The sequence below is a fragment of the Hemicordylus capensis genome, chromosome 4, assembly GCF_027244095.1.
Source record: "Hemicordylus capensis ecotype Gifberg chromosome 4, rHemCap1.1.pri, whole genome shotgun sequence".
NCBI lineage: Eukaryota > Metazoa > Chordata > Lepidosauria > Squamata > Cordylidae > Hemicordylus > Hemicordylus capensis.
In genome coordinates this window covers 74,424,231-74,443,074 of record NC_069660.1, presented here as the reverse complement: position 1 = coordinate 74,443,074, position 18,844 = coordinate 74,424,231, and the positions used below count along the sequence as shown (strand labels likewise).

Sequence of the window (18,844 nt, the reverse complement as noted above, 5' to 3'; positions counted from 1 at the left end):
TCAATAAAAGAGTTTTTAGAAAGAGTTCTTAAACCTGAATCCCTATCCCATTCATTTGCAGCTGATCTGAGGCATGTTTACTCAGAAGTAAGTTTCACTGTGTCCAATGGAGCTTACTCTGAGGCAGATGTGAACAGGACTACACACTTAGGAGGATCAAGAAACATAGCTGTTACCTACCATTCTTACATACACATAAATATGCAAGGACAATGAGGGGGATACAGTGAATGGGGGAAAGGAACTGGCCTCAAAGAGAAAAGGCCCATCCACACATTATGTTCAACACTCATACGAGTGTAAAGTGTACACAAGCACAGTCATTCACATTGCTGAATGCAGGTACAGAAGTACTCTTCCTATCTGTATAATGCATTTGAAGGGTCTGTGTCCAGGTTCACTTTTTAAATGATGACAGGTACAGCCATTCACAGCAGCATATATGAGTATACAGACATCATACAGCATAATGTCTGAATTGGGCTAAAGTGTGTCTTCTGTGTCTGGTTTCCTCCTTGCTCCGCATCCCAATAGCGCGTTGGTCACTTCCGGTTTGGCGCTGACCGGGGCAGCAAGGAAGTACGCTGCCACCTCATGCCAGTGATTTTCCAGACAGTGCCACCAGGGGAAATGTGGTGGGGGTAAGAGCACCCTCCCTGCGCCTTAAAGGTTAAACCACCACCACCACCACCACCACCCCGCAACTGAACGGGCCGCTTGTGGTTCCGTGCTGCACATCCCTACTCCCCACTTTAGGCTCCAGGCTCAAGAGAAAGAAATGGAAAGCCCACCTCCCAGCCCCAGAGGCACACACAGGCCTCCTCACCCTCCATCAGTATTTGATAAGGTGGGGGAAATACACAAGCCATTATTTTCCTGCATACCTATTGACTCCTAGCCTGCCACATGCTCCTCCCCACATCTCTGCTGGGGACCCACAGTACTAAAAGATGTGCACATGTAAACATACAGCCCACTTGTGTGGTATCTTGCTTGCCCTATCTCCAGAACCTTCTTATAGGGTTGCCACTTATTCATAACTTAAATGGATTATTCATATTGCAGGAGCTCTGTCTATGCATAAGAGAACATACATGAAGTTTGTCAGTACTTTTGGTGAACGCAGAATTGGCATCTGAGCAAATTTCAACCAGGCCTGCCTTTAATTACAAAAGTATTGGGCAGGAGGGATCTTTTACTGTAGCCAACAGCTACAGGAAGTATGGTTTCCCCAAAAAAATTAACCAATAAGGACACACTGTTGTGGAGAAAGACAGTGCATAGTATTGTTTTGTTTATCATGCACACTCTGAAAAATGAAATTGCTGTGTAAAATAATAAAGGAGCTATCATGTCCATTAGGCATTTGTGACCTGTTCTCCAATACCATATTGAATCATTTAAATAATTAAAGCAATGTGGCCCATGACTATATTGGGGTCATATTATGCCGCTTGCTGTCCTTATTTTGCCTCACTGACATAGCAAATAGCTGGATGGACCCTGTATAATTTGCCCGGTTAAAAGGTGTTGGTCCTATCCAGTTTTACCATACATTTCCAAGAGGAAGAGACCAGGAAATTCTGTTCCTCTCTCTCATTGTTTCCAGCACTTGTTCTTTCTCTCTCCTCACCTCAACTGCAGAGCATCTGCAGATGCCCCCAGAGTAAGTCCTGATGACATTGTACACCAGTTTTCATCACCCACTGTTTCTGCAGCATAAAGGTAAAGTGTGCTGTCGAGTCAGTGTCGACTCCTGGCGACCACAGAGCCCTGTGGTTGTCTTTGGTAGAATACAGGAGGGGTTTACCATTGCCACCTAGTGCACCTAGTGCATCTTCCTGTATCAGTGCTGCCCGATATAGATGTTTCCCATAGTCTGGGAAACATACCAGTAGGGATTAAAACCAGCAACCTCTGGCATGCAAGTCAAGTCATTTCCCTGCTGCGCCATTAGGTGGCTGTTTCTGCAGTATTCTGCTTCCCAAATTATGTGCCACAAGAGGAGCTGAAGAGCCCCCTGAAAAGTTAAACCTCCATGTAGGCTACATCTGCCACTTCCTGCCCACCAGAGTGGGGAGGGCCCATGAAACACTGAGGAAGGCAGGACGCATTAGAATTCCCTGAGGCCACCTATGCTACAATTAACAGGGCCTGAGGGATTCCAGAAGCATCATTATTGCCCAGAAAATATGGCCCTATTTGTGAGCCTTGGTTCAGTGACCAAAGTTGTCAGAAAGACACCAGCCCATTGTTCTGGGAGCTAATCAAGGAAACATTTATATGCTTTTTTGAGTGCAAGTATGAAGTGTGCATCCAGTTTTAATCCAGAAAATATCTGTCTCCCAGGTATCAAAGGTTTGGGGAAGTCTGCTTTAGGGTCAGACACAATGGAATGTCAGCAAGAAAAACATCTATGTGGCTATGCTGCAAAGTGTTCTCTGCACTGTCCCTACATCTCTTCTTCATTTCTTTAGTTTGATTCCTGAAGTCATGTGACTTCTGCCCACTGTAGCTCCATTCCCTTCCATTATATGACAACATGGCATTATACGAAGATCCTGTGCTTAAAGCAACAGAGTGCTTGAAACTTCATTTCCTTTAACACACAAGTCGAAGCCAAATTTGTTTGGAAGTGAAATCCTACCCTTATTGAAATGGTAGAAACTCCACTATGAATGACTCTGTTTATCTGCATACAGTATACAGAATCTTATATTATAATGCACTTATGGCAGTGAAGCCTTGCCCTGAAAGGTGCATCAGTCAGGCAGAGGTAGAAGGAAGGAAGAGAGACTGCTGGAGAGGAGGAGGAGGAGGAAACTTTGTAATGGTCTTTTGTTGGGAAGGGAAGGGGGGACTCTCTGGGTTCAGTCAGCTCTGACACCAAAACCTGATTCCTGGGCTGAGCTCTGACAAAGAAGCCCTGGGGGTGGGGGGCAAACAATGGAGAACTTCTCTACTGAGAGAGAGGCAGTTGGAGTACTTTCTTGAAGAACTGCTAAAAAGGGTAGTCACTCAGAGAAAACAAGGAGTGATTTTTTGTGGAATGGGATTAGATACTCTGTTTGCACATTGTACTAGGAAAGAAGATGGGGTTAGCTTAATTTCTTTTTTAGAAGGAGAGGTGCTGGAGTTCAGCCTTGACATGCCATATGGCATGGAAATCCTGGAAGTCTGTGTTCTTAATGGTAACCGTGTAGAGAGTAGATATGTTGTAGTTCTTCAGTAGTGAGGTAAAAGCACTCAGCACATCCTCAGAGGCACTCACCATCTCGTATTTCTAGATTCAGTCTCTGTATTCAAAACAGATTCCAAAATTGTGCTCACTGGGGTGGAATGCAGCCCTGAGCAGGACATCAAAATGAAAAAACAGAGATATGGGAGGAAATAGACATGCATGCAATACTTACTCTCTTATTAAACCTAAGCATGTTAAACATATTGGGTCACACACTGGTTTGTGCAGAACGACATTTCACTTAAGCATGGAGGGAGAAGGGCAATTTTCACTGGTTCCCCCTTCTCTCTGCTGCCCCAATGTCCTCTGAAAATATGTCCCTGAGGATTAGGGGAGCCTCAGGGACATATTTGGGAGAAGCACTGCACTAGGGCACAAGGGAGGATTGGTGAAAATCTTACCTCTCCTCCGTGCATATAACACTAGTCAGTATGTGAGCCAATATATATATTCAGTAATCCAAAAACCGTTGGTTTAAGATGAGAGTTAAGAGGCTTTATATTTTCATTCATGCTTTAAAAATAATAGAAATGGCAAGTTAAGGTGCCCATTTTAACTTGCACACCAGATAAGCTATAAAGACTTTGCATAGACTTTATTGCCATAGTCTTTATTGCATACCCACATGATGATGGCTTTAGAAATGAGGTTCCATGCACCCACACTTTGCCTTGTTTAGAGATGCATCAGGCAGAAAACCATCAGGAGCATCTCTAAGAAGTGATTAGGGAAACTGCACTTGTTAAATGTCTGCCTGGATGCATCCCTCCCCAGCCCAATGTCCAACTGGAAGACCAAGGTAAAGTGTAGGTCCATGGAGCCTCATAACTCTCATCTTAAATGGAAGGTTTCTGGATACTGAATTTCCAGGCATTTTTAAAAGGAAAATCTAATCTAATTATACTCTATTATATGGGGAAGAGCTCACCCAAACCACAAGGTAGAACTTCCTGATGCTGAACACCAAAAATTTTGTAACATCTTCAGCTAAGGTAATCACACTCCCCCTCCCCACCAGCCACCTGAAAAAACACAATTAAATTAAATTACTGGATTCAGTAATTGCCTTATGATTATTTAGCAATGAATAAGGGCACAACAAGAAGTAGGTAATTTGTGTTCACTTAAAATCAGTACTTCTTTTTTTTCTTGAAAGAAAACACACATAAACAATAATGATCATTAAAAATAACAAATACTTTAACAACCGTGTCCAAAACTTCAGATTCTCTTCTTTGAAATTTCCCATAAACCTCATAGTTTATGGGAAAGAGCCCCTGGTGGCGCAGTGGTAAAACTGCCGCCCTGTAACCAGAAGGTTACAAGTTCGATCCTGACCAGGGGCTCAAGGTTGACTCAGCCTTCCATCCTTCCGAGGTCGGTAAAATGAGTACCCAGAATGTTGGGGGCAATATGCTAAATCATTGTAAACCGCTTAGAGAGCTCCGGCTATAAAGCGGTATATAAATGTAAGTGCTATTGCTATTGCTATTGCTATTGCTATTGCTATAGTTATCCTGCTTGTTTTAATTTCCTTCAGGATGTTATTATCGGCAAAATTGTGGTAGGCCTTAAACCAATCTGACTGAAATAGTAGGCCTTGACTTCCGGTTGGACGGCTGAAGAGGCTGCATGCTTCCCGACAGGGGAGACCAAGGAGGAGTTGTTTGGAGGGGTTTGAGCCTTCTTAACCCCACCACCACCACCCTGGATTAAAGGGTTTGGACTGAGATTGCCCACTGCATCCCCCAGAGCCTGCTCGTTATCTCAAGTTGCGCTGGAAAGTACAGCTTTGATTTAAGTCAAGCGGTGGGTCCTGGGATTCATCATGCTATACTGCTCCTTTGGAAATCCAAGGACAGAAGCTTCTCCGGCATCCAATTTCTTTTGATTTGGATTATGATTAATGGTTATAGGTCAAGGAGCTTACCCCGAAGTGTGATCAGTGATAAATTGCTAGAACTTTACCTGCTGTTGCTGTAACGATTGGGCTGCCATCAAGCCATGGCTGAGAGGTCCATGTGAGTCTGTCAACCATAAATTAAGGTTGGGAACTGAATCTGTGTATTAAATGCTGCAATTCAAGTATTGAACTGATGGTTAAAAATTCCAAAACTTAAAAAGTAAAGTAATTGGGACTATTCTGTGAATTCTCCAGAGAGAGTAAAACTTAAGAAGCAAATGCTATTTGCTGTTGAATATGTCTATCAGAAACCGCACCAATTAGATAAAGAAGGTGGACCATTGAACCATGGGAAAATAAATTTGCGGTGAAAAGACAGAAGGGCTGCGGTCTGGAGCTGAGTCTATTTCAGGGGCATAACTACCATTAGGCAAGGGGAGGCGGCTGCCTGGGGGCCCCCATGCCTCGAGGGGCCCCCCAGAGGCAAGTCACATGTGAAGTGAGTGTGTGTGTATCAGCGAGGGGCCCATTTTAAAATTTTGTCTCTGGGCCCACTCCAGCCTTGTTACGCCCCATTTGGAAACAATTGGAGGCCTGTACATTTTTGGATAACAAGGAGACTGAATTTTGCTCTAAGAGTTGTGTTTCTGGGTTTGACTATTTACATACTGCTTTATGTGAAGAAGAGTTGGAAATAATGCAAAAAGTTAAACAACAGAATCCAACACAAGCCAGAAGGCTTTCTGTCCCAAACCCAGGCTGGGGGGAAGGGAAAATGTCCTCAGAGCTGAATGAGACATTAGTTGCTATGAAACAGCTACTAGAAGCTAACTCTGGGACCTTACAACAAGTAAGTCAGGACATACAAACACTGAATAAGAGAACATCAAATATTGAGGAGACAGTGAAAAAATTAGCTGATGACAATAAAGAATTTAAAAGAAGGGTAGAAAGTTTGGAGCAAGACCTGGGATCATTAAGAGATGATAGGGAAAAATTACTAGACCAGATGGCTTTGCTAGAACTGAGACAAAAAGAGTGCTTTCTGAGGTTTAGAGGAATCCCAGAAAAAACTGGGCAAGATATCCAAAAAGTGCTTAGGGAGGAACTTGAACTTCTTTTGGGAACCTCAAGTGAAGAGATGGATAAGCAGATAGATTCAGCTTTTCGTCTAAATTCTGTATATGTCACAACTAACAAGGTACCAAGAGATTCTATGGTTCAATTTAACTCCAAATCAATCACAGAGCAGATACTGCAAGCACATTTTGCTAAAGCCCCTTAGAACTGAGACAAAAAGAGTGCTTTCTGAGCCAACAGGTTAGAGTTTTGAAAGAAATACCATCCAGGATCTTAACGAAATGTAAGGATTACAAATTTTTAACAGATGCCTTAAACGCCAATGGAATATATTTCAGATGGGAAGTCCCTGAAGGGGTCTCCTTTTTTTACAAAGGGAAGAGGAATAGGTTTACAGAGCTCCTCAAAGCGCAAGAATTTTGGCGTAAATACAAAAAGACTTTAACTCCAGAGCACCCAGTGCCTTCAACACATAATTCCAACTAGTCAAAATGGATTACAAAATAGTCTCATGGAATGTCAATGGTTTAAATAATAGAACCAAAAGGGCAAAAAGCAAAATTTGGACATTATATGCCTACAGGAGACACATATTAGAAAACAAGATAGAAAATATTTGGTTAATAAGGCTTTGGGCCAAGAATTCGTTTCCTCTGACCAAAAAAAAAAAAAAAAAAGAGGGGTAGTGCTCTATGTGAAGCAACAATTTGAACCCAAGTTGATTTTTAAAGACGAAGAAGGCAGGGTGATAGCTTTGGAAATTATAGTTTCTGGACTCAAAATGGTGATATATATATATATGCACCCAATTTTTTAAAAAAGTAGAATTTTATAAATATTTAGAACAGAAGATGGCTGAGTTATCGAATGCTAACTTATTCCTATTGGGAGATGTTAATGGGGTTGTCTCTACAACTTTAGATAGAAAATCTGATACGTCTGAAAGGATTTTAGAAGGTAGGCTACCAAAAGCCTTTTTTGATTTAGTAGAACACATGGATCTCTATGATTTGTGGAGAATTAAAAATTCAAACGCGAAGGAATATACCTATTTCTCTGAAAGATACAAATCTCACTCAAGGATAGATATGGTCTGGACATCCAAATCTATCATGTCGTCAGGGGCGTATCTAGGGTAGGGTAGGCAGGGCAAGTGCCCCGGGCACCACTTGAAGGGCGGTGCCATTTTTTTTAAAAAAAATAAATTAAAAAAATTGTCGCCGAAAACAAAATGGCCACCGCGCATGCTCAAATGGCCTCTGTGAGGCCCTAGGCCATGCCAGGCCTCACAGAGGTCATTTGAACATGCGCAGAGGCCATTTTGTTTTCACGGCCATTAAAAGAATTTTTTTTTAGAAAATGGCCGCCGCACATGCTCAAATGGTCCCTGTGAGGCCCTAGAGGCCAGTGGGGGGGGAAACCTTTGTAGACCCCCCCCCAGCCTTTAGGAAGCCCCCCTGAAGGGGCTACAGGTAAAACAATTTTTAAAAATTTAATATAATATAAGTCACTGTACACATGTTCAGTTTGGCGCTATGTACAGAGAATCAGGGCTTGTGAATACTGAGCTGAAGCTTATGAGCTAGGATTGTATTCATTTGCTCCTACTTTGCTTCTTGTGAGAAGTGAGTTAAATGTGATGTCTTAATAATATGGCTATTAATGGTGAGTTTGTCTTTGAATCAGTGTGAAATCCTTAATATTAAGGCCACTGGGAGTTTCTTGCTCTCTAAGAGCTTTTATTCATGAAGATCAAGCAGGCTTTTTGCCAAAAAGGCAATTAAGAGACAATGTGAGAACAGTCCTGAATGCATTGGAGTATTATGAAAAACATAATGATAAACAAATAGCTATGATCTTTCTGGATGCAGAGAAAGCATTTGATAATGTTTCCTGGCAATTTATGTGGAGGCTACTGGATGCAATGGGAGCTGGCAAGAATTTCACTAGAGCGGTTAAGACAATATATTCGGAGCAATATGCTAAAATTATTATAAATGGGGAACTATCAAATAATTGCAAAATACAAAAAGGAACCAGACAAGGTTGCCCACTTTCCCCATTACTTTTTATATTAGTTCTGGAAGTCCTTTGTAGAAATATTAGAGAAGATGATCAAATACATGGCTTGAAAATAGGGAAGCAGGAGTATAAACTTAGAGCCTTTGTGGATGATGTGGTGTTTTTTCTTGAAAATCCATTAGAGAAGATCGGAAGGCTCTTGGAAAAAATAGAACAATTTGGCCAATTGGCTGGGTTTTATATAAATAAGACTAAAATGAAGGTATTGACAAAGAATATGGACCAGAAATTTAAGGATAGACTCTATGAAATAAGTGAATTGAAAGTGGAGAAGAAAATTAAATATTTGGGTGTCTGGCTGACAAATAAAAATTCTTTGCTGTTTTCAAATAATTATGTCAAAATATGGAATACAGTAAAAATTGATTTGCAAAGATGGACTAGAATGAACTTATCTTTAATGGGAAGAATTTCAGTTGTCAAGATGAATGTTTTGCCTAAAATGTTGTTTCTTTTTCAGACTATTCCTGTAATTAATACGTTAACTTGTTTTAAGCAGTGGCAAAAGGACATAACTAAATTTGTTTGGCAAGGAAAAAGACCAAGAATGAAATTTAAAAATTTAACAGATGCTAAAGAAAGAGGTGGTCTTACCCTGCTGGATTTAAGGTTGTATTTTGATGCTGTTTGTTTGACATGGTTAAAGGAATGGATAACATTAAGAAATCCCAGAATACTTGATTTGGAAGCATTTGATAGAAGGTTTGGATGGCATTCTTATTTGTGGTATGATAAAACTAAAGTGCATAATGATTTTCTTAAACACTATGTAAGAAGGAGTCTAATGCGAGTGTGAGCAAAATATAAAACATGGCTGGAGCCTAAAACTCCATTATGGGTATCCCCGATTGAAGCTTTGGCACATAAAGAGATAAATATGCAGTCTGAATGGGGTGCCTATAGAGATTTGTTGTGTTTTCAAGATAAGGGCTGTAAATTAAAAAATCTAGCTGAAGTCCAAAATTTGGTTAGCAACTGGTTTCAGTACCATCAGCTAAACGAAATTTACAAGAAGGATCTTAAAGATGGATTTGAGGATCAGATGTCGAGATTTGAGAAGGAGCTGTGTGAAAATGATGAAAAATTAGTCTCTAAGATGTATAAGTTGTTGCTTTTGGAGGAGACAAGAGACAAAGCGGTTAAAATGACTATGATAAAATGGGCTCAAGATGTGGGTCATAATATAGAGATGGCAGCTTGGGAAAAATTATGGAAAACTGATTTAAAGTTCACTGCCTGTTATACTTTAAAAGAAAATTGTTATAAGATGATGTACAGGTGGTATCTGAAAAAATTAGCATTAATGTATAAAAATGCTTCAAATAAATGTTGGAAATGTGGACAATGTGAAGGAACTTTCTTTCACATGTGGTGGTCATGTGGGAAGGCAAAGGCCTTTTGGGATATGATATATAATGAGTTGAAGAAATTTTTTTAAATGACATTTCTAAGAAGCCAGAATCCTTCTTGCTGAGAATAACTCAAGGAGAGTTCTCTAGAAGAAACTTAACTTTTTTTATGTATGCAACCATGGCGGCTAGAATAGTATACACGCAGAAATGGAAAGACAATAAAATGCCTTAAAAAGAAGACTGGTTGATAAAAAATTTGGAATATGTGGAGATGGCAAAACTTATAACACTTATAAGGGATGAAAACTTGGAATGTTTCAAAGAAGATTGGGAACCTTTCTTGCTTTACTTAAAGACCTATTTTTCAAACATGGACCTTTCAGCAGGGTTTGAAATTTAGTAATTACAGCAGGTTGGGTAGGGTAAAATCAAATTGTAAGATGGAGTATATATGTTTTATATTATTATAGCAATGGCTTATATGTATAGTTAACAAGAACCACACAGACTGGTAAGCGGGAAGTCAATATTTACTTAATTAAGTGTTACTTGATTGTTAAGGTATTGTTAAAATCAATAAAATTTTAAAATGCAAAAGAAATAGTAGGCCTTAAGCCTCTGTGTGCCTTTTAACCATATTTATGTATTTATTTATCTATCATAAGTACATCTCTAGGTGATATATTATTGTATTTATTTATTTTTTACATTTTATATCCCACTCTTCCTCCAAGGAGCCCAGAGCAGTGTACTACATACTTGAGTTTCTCCTCACAACAACCCTGTGAAGTAGGCTAGGCTGAGAGAGAAGTGACTGGCCCAGAGTCACCCAGCGAGTATCATGGCTGAATGGGGATTTGAACTCAGGTCTCCCCGGTCCTAGTCCAGCACTCTAACCACTACACCACGCTGAGATATAGTGACTCATACTCTGCTTTATGAGCCCCCTAGAGAACAAAAGCGCCCAAATTCTTGAAACTCCAACTCTTTTAAGGGATGGAAACTTATAGAAGCCCTTCTCTCTTCTGCTTGTTCTCCTTCCTTCACTCAGGACACACAGGCCTTGAGCAGCAGCCCTCCCCACACCTTTCCAGGGCCTGTCCCCTGCTACAGTTGAGCTCTGAGGAGATGATATGAGTTCTTCTGGCCTTGGCTCTTCTTCCTCTAATAATAAAGCTGTGGCCTGTTTTAATATACTTATTCATGTCTGTCTCTTCTGTCTAGAAAGTAGTATATTTTAAAGGATGTACACAAGTGATATAGCCTCTAAGCATAGACGGAGTAGATTTCTTCCCTTTAAGACTCAGACCTCCACTTAATGGCTGATAGGATAATGGCTTACTCAAAGTAGTCTCATTGAAATTAAAAGGACATTAGGCATTCCTTAACATGTTTTTTTTAATTTCAGTAATGTTCCTCATCATGTCAGTCACTATCTCTTTCTTGCTGTACTCTCTACAAAGTAGGAGAAGATGGGTTATTGGCATTTTTGTTTTAAACATACTAGCAGATCTTATGCATTCACGTGCAGAGGCCATGTGCATGCAGGTGCTGCACGGGGGTAGCTGAGGGAAGCACCGCCAGTACGGCAATGGCACAGCGAGTGGAGGAGCAGGAACGACAGCCCTGCTCTCCTCCATATTAAAGGGGTTGAGTAAGCCCTTGGTTTTAAAGGAACTGTGTCACAATTTGGCTTTCGAATTGCGTTTTGGCACATCCCTACCTGAATTTGGGCGGAATGCTAAAAAGACATCAAACATTCTGAAATATACATTATCTGTGGTGAAAAAAAGATCGCCAACACTTCGAAACCTCTTTTTAGGAGTTTAAAACTTAAACTGCCGTATCATAGCCATTTTGCAACGGATATGCACCAAGTTCAGAAGAGTTGTGTCTCATGTCCTCTAGTACATGTGTGCATTATTTCAGAGGGATTGGGTGGATACTTTTGACTTTATAAGCAATAAAATCTTTAGGGCTTATAACGACAGAATGCTGAAAGCACTCCTCATCTTAACTATACTGGCACAACTGTGTCAGTATAATAACATCACTTGGCACTGTACTCTTTGGTATATTTATGAAACTTTAAAGTATAAATGCCTTTGTTTTCCTAAAACAATAATTACAAATAAAATCAGCATTAGAGATGGAACCACAAGTTGCCACTTGCCCCCTAAATATCTTTTCATTTTTGCCAGTTAATGGGTGGGGGGAGTTGGAAAATATAAATAACGTTTAGTAAACACAACCAAGATTTTATTGCTTACGCTTAGAAATAGTACACAGACCTCAGCATTATCATGCAAAAATAGGAGAAACCCATATTTAAAGAGAAAAAGAAAATAAAATCCCTATAACATAATTAAGGATTAGCAATACATTTAGATATTCAGTTACACTTTATAATACTAGGATATTATTTCATCATCAAATACAGCAAGAGTAATTTCTGCCAGGCAGAATTAGTCATCCATATATATTGATTTGGTTTATATCCTCCTCCAGCTCAGTAAATAATATATCCTGGAAAATAATTACATAAGTTTATTTCTCCAGAAAAATCAGTTCATTTCATATTCTGAACTTTCACACTGAGCTTCATGGACATTAGAAAATGAAAAGTTGACATGTACTACTACGGGGATAGACATAGATAGAGAAAAAGGCAGACACACACTGTTTTCAAAGCAGTTTATGTTGGGTGGGTGGGGAATAACTAAATAAATAAGATGGCCTCCTGTCCCAAAAGGGCTCAAGCATAAAGCAGACACCACTACTGCAGGAATGCTGTGCTGATGCTGGATAGGGACAGTAGTCCCGCTCCCCACCAAGAAATACAGTATAAGAGATTCATCACTTTAAAAGGTGCTTCTTTACACAGTTGGCAGGGTAAGTTTCTCAAGTCTTTTCACATTTTAGCTTGTTCCCTGATCTTGGATCCATATTTCAAATCTTCATCAGTTTCTTTCACTTGATGCAGAAGATGGAGGAATTAATTTTGTGGGTGGATACCTTCCTGTGTGTATTTCTATGTTCAGAGAAAAACTTTTGTGACATCACAGTAATTTGGCAAGATACTTTGTGGAAACAAAGTAAACTGTACACTGACATACTTTGGATAATTTCAAATAGTTTCTTGGTTATTGGTAGAAGTCACAATACCATATCTGTCTTGTATCAGAAGATTTCTAAATGTCGAGCTATGATGCCCAAACTGCTTGAAACTTCATTTATCATTATTGCAAATCATTCAGATCGTGTTAGAAACAATCGACATTCCACAAACCATTTGGAATGGCTATTCTAGCACCTGAATGTCTTGTGGCCAGAGATCTTTATGTCATGAATGAAGATGATAGAAAGACTGAAATGAAAGATATGGTGTGGAGCCTTCCCAAACCTCATCTATCATTTGTGCATAATGGTACAGTTACTTATGGAGGCTTGACGCAAAATACATATTTATGTTCTACTTCCAGTTCCTTGATTGCAGAAGGCAGCGTACCTCCGAGTCCAACAGGATTTCTCCCAGTCCTCCTCAGCCCATCACCATTGTACATAGAGCACTTAAGAACATGTATTACAAGCTCATTGCCAGACTTCTCATGAAGTAATGCTTGTGAATATGTTTGAACAGGCGGCTGTGATACTCTTCACCATTAAAATGTAGACTATCCTTTTCATCATCTGTATGGCTGGACAGCAGAGCTATTATTTCAAAGTTTGCCTTCAATGTGTACTTCTTACAACAATAATTGTTATCATGGTACATGCATTCCGTACTTACCAGCATCTTTAGCTGCCTGGCAACAATGTCCTGTCATATAACAGCAATATCAATAATACACTCACAGCCCATTTCACTACTGTAGGCCTTTGAGAGCTAGCTCTCTGCAGAGGCGTATCTAGGGACATTAACTATTAAGACATCACATTTAATGAATACAATCCTAACTCATAAGCTTCAGCTCAGTATTCACAAGCCCTGATTTGCTGTACATAGTGCCAATCTGAATATGTGTACAGTGTCTTATAGCATACTATTTTTTTTAAAAAAAAAAACTTTTTACCTGTAGCTCCTTCAGGGGGCTTTCTAAAGGCCGTGGGGGCATGGGGGGTCTGCAAAGGTTTTCCCTCCCCCCCACTGGCCTCTAGGGCCTCACAGGGACAATTTGAGCATGTGCGGTGGCCATTTTTAAAAATAATATTTTTTTAAAAAAAAATGGCTGCTGAAAACAAAATGGCCACCGTGCATGCTCAAATGGTCTCTGCAAGGCCTGGCATGGCCTAGGGCCTCACAGAGGCCATTTGAGCATGTGCAGTGGCCATTTTGTTTTCAGCAGCCATTTTAAAAAAAATTTTACAAAATGGTGCCCTCCTTAAGGTGACGCCCAGGGCACGTGCCCTGCCTGCCCTACCCTAGATACACCCCTGGCTCTCTGGCATGTTATAGCCTGATGGGGATCAGTTTCCTCTCTTACATCTTTATTGATCTGTCAGGGCTACTTCTTTGCCTCGGTCATTTTCTGTTCATTTAAGACACATCCCATCAAAGAAAAAACATTAAAATTTTACTTACATTTATGAAACCACATTCCTCATTCTGAAGAAGATACCCATGGTAATTTGGCACTCAATATATACATGTTCAAATCTGAAAATACAGTTAATAATGTATGTGCTTATAATAGCTGAGACAAACATCATTGGTTATATCATTACCTGCTAAATGGCTAAGATTCCAGATGTCTAGCTAAGTTTTGTTTCATTAAATCTACTATCTTTCTCTTGGACTTTACAAAGTTTTTATCCTAACATACAAAAAGATGCCCATCTGTTCTACTAGGGCAAGAGAAACCAGAGGCTGTGGTCTTTGGGGGTCCTGCCACTATGTTGCAGGAACAATAAGCTGAATACTCAAATACAAATTCCTGAAGATGTTCTGCAAGTTACAAGTTCTGAAAGTAGCTTTCCAACATTAAGTCCTAAGAGTGTGGCTTGTTTAATAATCCATTCAAATATAGTAACAATGCTATCATCACTAACATGATTACCTTTTAATTTAAGAGAAGATTTGCAGCAGAACAGATTGGCTGTGCAACAATATTATTTTAAACACTGTTTTTAGAAGTATTTCATTTATGCTTTGGAAAAAGAATAATATTTATAAGAGAGTTTTACTTCCATTTCCCCCCTCAACATTTCAGTTTAAAGTCTTGTGGAATAAATGGTGGGAGGGAGGAAATGCTGTTTTGTCTGAATGTATCCAGACCTTCACATCCCTAACTTGGCGAGCTTTTTGTACATAAAAATGTTTGTCTATGGGACTCCCTTGCTTCTTGAGTAGCAGGGACCCAAGGGGAGCATGTGTCTTAAAGGAAAGAGATACACATGCAACAGGGGCATAGCAAGGTTGGAGTGGGCCCATAGACAAGATTTTAAAATGGGGCCCCCTCCCTGAAGCCCAGCTCATGAAGTAAAGAAATCTGAAATGAGGCTGAATAATGGTAACAAAACACGTAGTAAAATTTATTATACATATAACACCTATGTGCCACAATAGAACATCATCTTAAATTATTTTTTAAAAGGTTTTGTAAATTGTGGACGATGCAAGTCATTTAATGGTACTAGAGAAAGACATGCTGTCCTGGTAGCTCCAGGTCTTAACACTCACATCAATTTCAGAGGATAAATACAACTGAAGGAAGCCTGGGCGGGTGCATGGCTGGGGGAATCAGTCATGTGGGGGGGCCAAGGCAGTGGGCCCCCAGACAACTGTCTCCCCTTGCCCTATTATAGTTACGCCCCTGACATGCAATAAACTGATGCCTCCCAAGAAAATGGGGGGTGAAAGGAACTATCCTGCACTGCCTACAGGAGAAGTTCTGTCATGTTGGCATCAATAGAACAAGAGAACAGGAAAAAACCACCAGGCTATTTGTTTAGCTATTAATATCTGTATAGTTTTTCAGATCTTCAGTTCTAATGCTGAAGATTCAGAAGAAAGAAAACAAAATCATTGCGGCTGGTTTGTAGGATGCAGAAAAAAGAAGGCATTTCAGGCTGCTCTGCATCCCCAACTCTATTACCTGTTTCTAAAAGAGCTGGAAATGTTATGATCCTTATAGGTGCTGCAGCACCTGTGAGCAAGAAGCAGGCACTGGCAAACTTGGGGTAACCTGTAGATAGATCAATTTTTCAGAAATCTGAAGAAAAAACCTAAAGGGAACCCTCCCCCCAAAAAACCCCAACCCCAAACTGCCCCAATGTAACTCAATAAAGCAGAATATATACAGATTCAGAGGGCAACTAACAGACAACAAGGTGGGTGGAGCTAATGGAACTCAGTGGTGAGGAGGGCTTGCACAAAAAGAGCAGGAAATTTCTCAGCTTGAAGAATACTCCCTCAAGACAGTCCCAACCCCTTCTGCTTCTGAGATGGAAATGTGCCTAAAACTTTCACCATGCTGAGGCACAGACTCAAGTAACCCATGCATACTAGAGATACACTGCAACATTTTGTTGCGGGTCCATACTTGTTATTCCTGTTTTCTTCTTTCAGTCTCTTTTTATGCTCTGTGCCTGCCTCTTCCTTCTGAACTCTCCTCCTCCTCCCTGATCTTGGCAACAGCATACATGGTATTCACTCTCCCAGCAGTTCATCCACTAAGGACCTTTATGCATAGAACATAGCTGCAAACTTAGAGTTGAAACAATGTGTACTTGACAGGGAGCTGTAGCCAGTCCTGGCTCTCTAATAAATGTACAATATATTGCCTGTAGACCTCTAAACACAGTTGTCTCATAATTCACACATTACATTTCTTTAGAGATGCAAGTTTTTGTTTTAAGCACACTTCTAAAACTATGTGTGGACTGGCCCCAGGAAAGCATTGTGTGCAGGCAAGTACTATGACTAGCTCTACACAGTTTTGGGCCAGGGTACCTGTCAGACTGGATTCACCCCAACTGCCAGGGCCCTCTGCTCAGCAGCTCAGGCCCTGCCTGCCACTAACAGAGATCCAGTTGGCAGGGATTAGAGGCAGGGCCTTTTCAGTTGTGGCCCCTCAGCTTTGGAACACCCTCCCTTAAGAGCTTTGCCATGCTCCCTCCCTCAGTGTTTTTAAAAAACAAACACATTTTTAAAAGAGGCTTTTTAATGTTTTATCTGCTGCTTATATCGGGTAGGGTTTTTAGTTCTCAATTTTCACCTTTTAATTAATAACATGTAATTTGAAACACTTAAAAATTTGTCATTTTAAGTGTGGTTTTAGTCTTGGCCTTTTAACTAGTTTAATTTTATTAATCTTTTACTTTATTTTATTGTTGTAGTGGGCTACTCTGAGCAGTAGTGTGCTGGAGGGGCGGGGTATAAATATTTTAAATACATAAATAGTTGATGATTGCAACAGGCTGACAAGACTGGGCAGCTCCACCTATGAATCAAAGGAAGAGAGAAGCAAAGCAGGAATGTTACACCCACACTGCTGCTGATGTGGTCTGTGTAGATTTCCCCACAAACAGGTGGAAACAGGCATCAAATAATGGGTGTTTGGGATTCCTCTGGGGAACACATGTGAGAAAGGAGGTTTCTTTTGGCTTGCAGACCTTATGTTATGCAAGTCTGAAGTAAGGGCTAGTAACAGGGTCTAGCTGGGCTGTTCTAATCTGTGCATCTTGACAGATGCACACCACAGATCTAACAGCACACACCGTGACTTGAGCTATTGCAGCTACATGAATATAGAGATCTAGCTATTAAATAGCTAAAACCAAGTTGACTGGTTTAGCTAATTAATGATTTGTTTATAGCAACCATTTTGCACAGCACAGGTTGGTGTTCTGTGGAGAAATAGCGGGTCACGTGCACTTTTTAACCTCTAGCTACTAAGATCACATTAAAACAGACTTTTAAAAAAGCATCAAATGCTTTCACAGTGTTATTGTTACAGTGGAAAAGTGACTGCTGTTATCACCAGGATGCTAGAAAATGGAATACATATAAAAGAAAGTGTGCCTGAAAACTACCCTAAGGAAAATGTGTTTTTCCACACTACATTAGAGGAAAGCCTGGGCTGCTTGTTGTTTTCACCAATCATGAAGGCTGCACCCACAAGCACACTTACTTAGAAGTAAGTTGCACTGAAATATATGGGACTTCCTTAGGAGTACATGTATGTAGACTCATGAGGTAAGTAATTGCTACACAGTCCAGTCCTAACCACATGTACTAAGAAGCAATCTCACTTATTTTAGTGAGTAAGTAGGGCTGCTGTCCTATGTGCCTTTACTTAAAAGTTGTATTCAACTTCATAGGAAATGGAAGGCAGCAGTGTGTTACCTAGTACAACAGGGGTCCAAGTCTGAGATCCTCTAATGTCATCAAACTACAACTCCCATGATCCCCAGCCACAATGGCTGAAGATCATTGTGCCTGGAGTTCATGGGAGTTGTAGTCCAACACCCAGCCAGCCAAGTTTTTGACCCCCTACAACCCTTTATGGCAGGACAGCCAGAATCACCAATTACATCAGTCAGCAAGGAGAAATCCCTCAAGCACCTTCCTGTGAGAAAAGGAAGAAATTTTGTAGTCAATCCTCACATCATAATTAAGTTTAAGCATTAATTAAGCAATTAAGCATTAAAGAACTGCATATTCTTCCTTAACTTTGACTGGGTTGTGCTCAATGAATGTGAAGAAAAGCACAATAGTTACTAATACTTACTTTTTATTTCAGGACTGTTACTAAATATTGTTTATAATCACACCACAGAATGCCAGTGATGCACACATAATAAGGAACAAGTCCTAATAGACTTTCTCTGTGTTTTTGTCTTCAGAGTAACTTGCTTAGCCTGGCATTGCATTCTCCCTTAGGCCCACACTTCCCATGTTACAGAAGACTGAATTTTCTCCTGTAAAAGAACTAGAAGCTTTCCTTGTTTTAAAAAAGTTTTGGAAACATTATTTCTCCATCCTATCGAGCGAGAGAAGAAGGCAGCAGCAGCTGCTGCTGCTACGTCTGCTAATATTTTCCTTTTGTTTTCCGTTTCAGCAGTTTTCACCACCTTTCTTTACAATGCCTGCTTTAAACGAAGCAGTCCTTTTAAACCACTCTTGTTGCCTTCTTTGCATTCCCTCCACCCACAGGTGATGATGCAGCCTCTGCGTAGCTCCGC

The 18,844-nt window shown here is 40.3% G+C and overlaps 1 protein-coding gene and 1 long non-coding RNA gene across 2 annotated transcripts in view; one reads left to right on the top strand and one right to left on the bottom strand.

Moving 5' to 3' along the window:
• HMGA1 (high mobility group AT-hook 1) overlaps positions 1-18,844 on the top strand; it is a 66,637-nt gene that overhangs the window by 11,748 nt on the left and 36,045 nt on the right. The window lies entirely within an intron of this gene.
• LOC128323045 (uncharacterized) lies at positions 11,936-18,804 on the bottom strand. The gene is made up of 3 exons (XR_008306163.1): positions 18,391-18,804; positions 14,241-14,315; positions 11,936-12,689 (listed from the first exon to the last, which is right to left on the bottom strand). It is a non-coding gene; the product is annotated as an uncharacterized LOC128323045 (long non-coding RNA).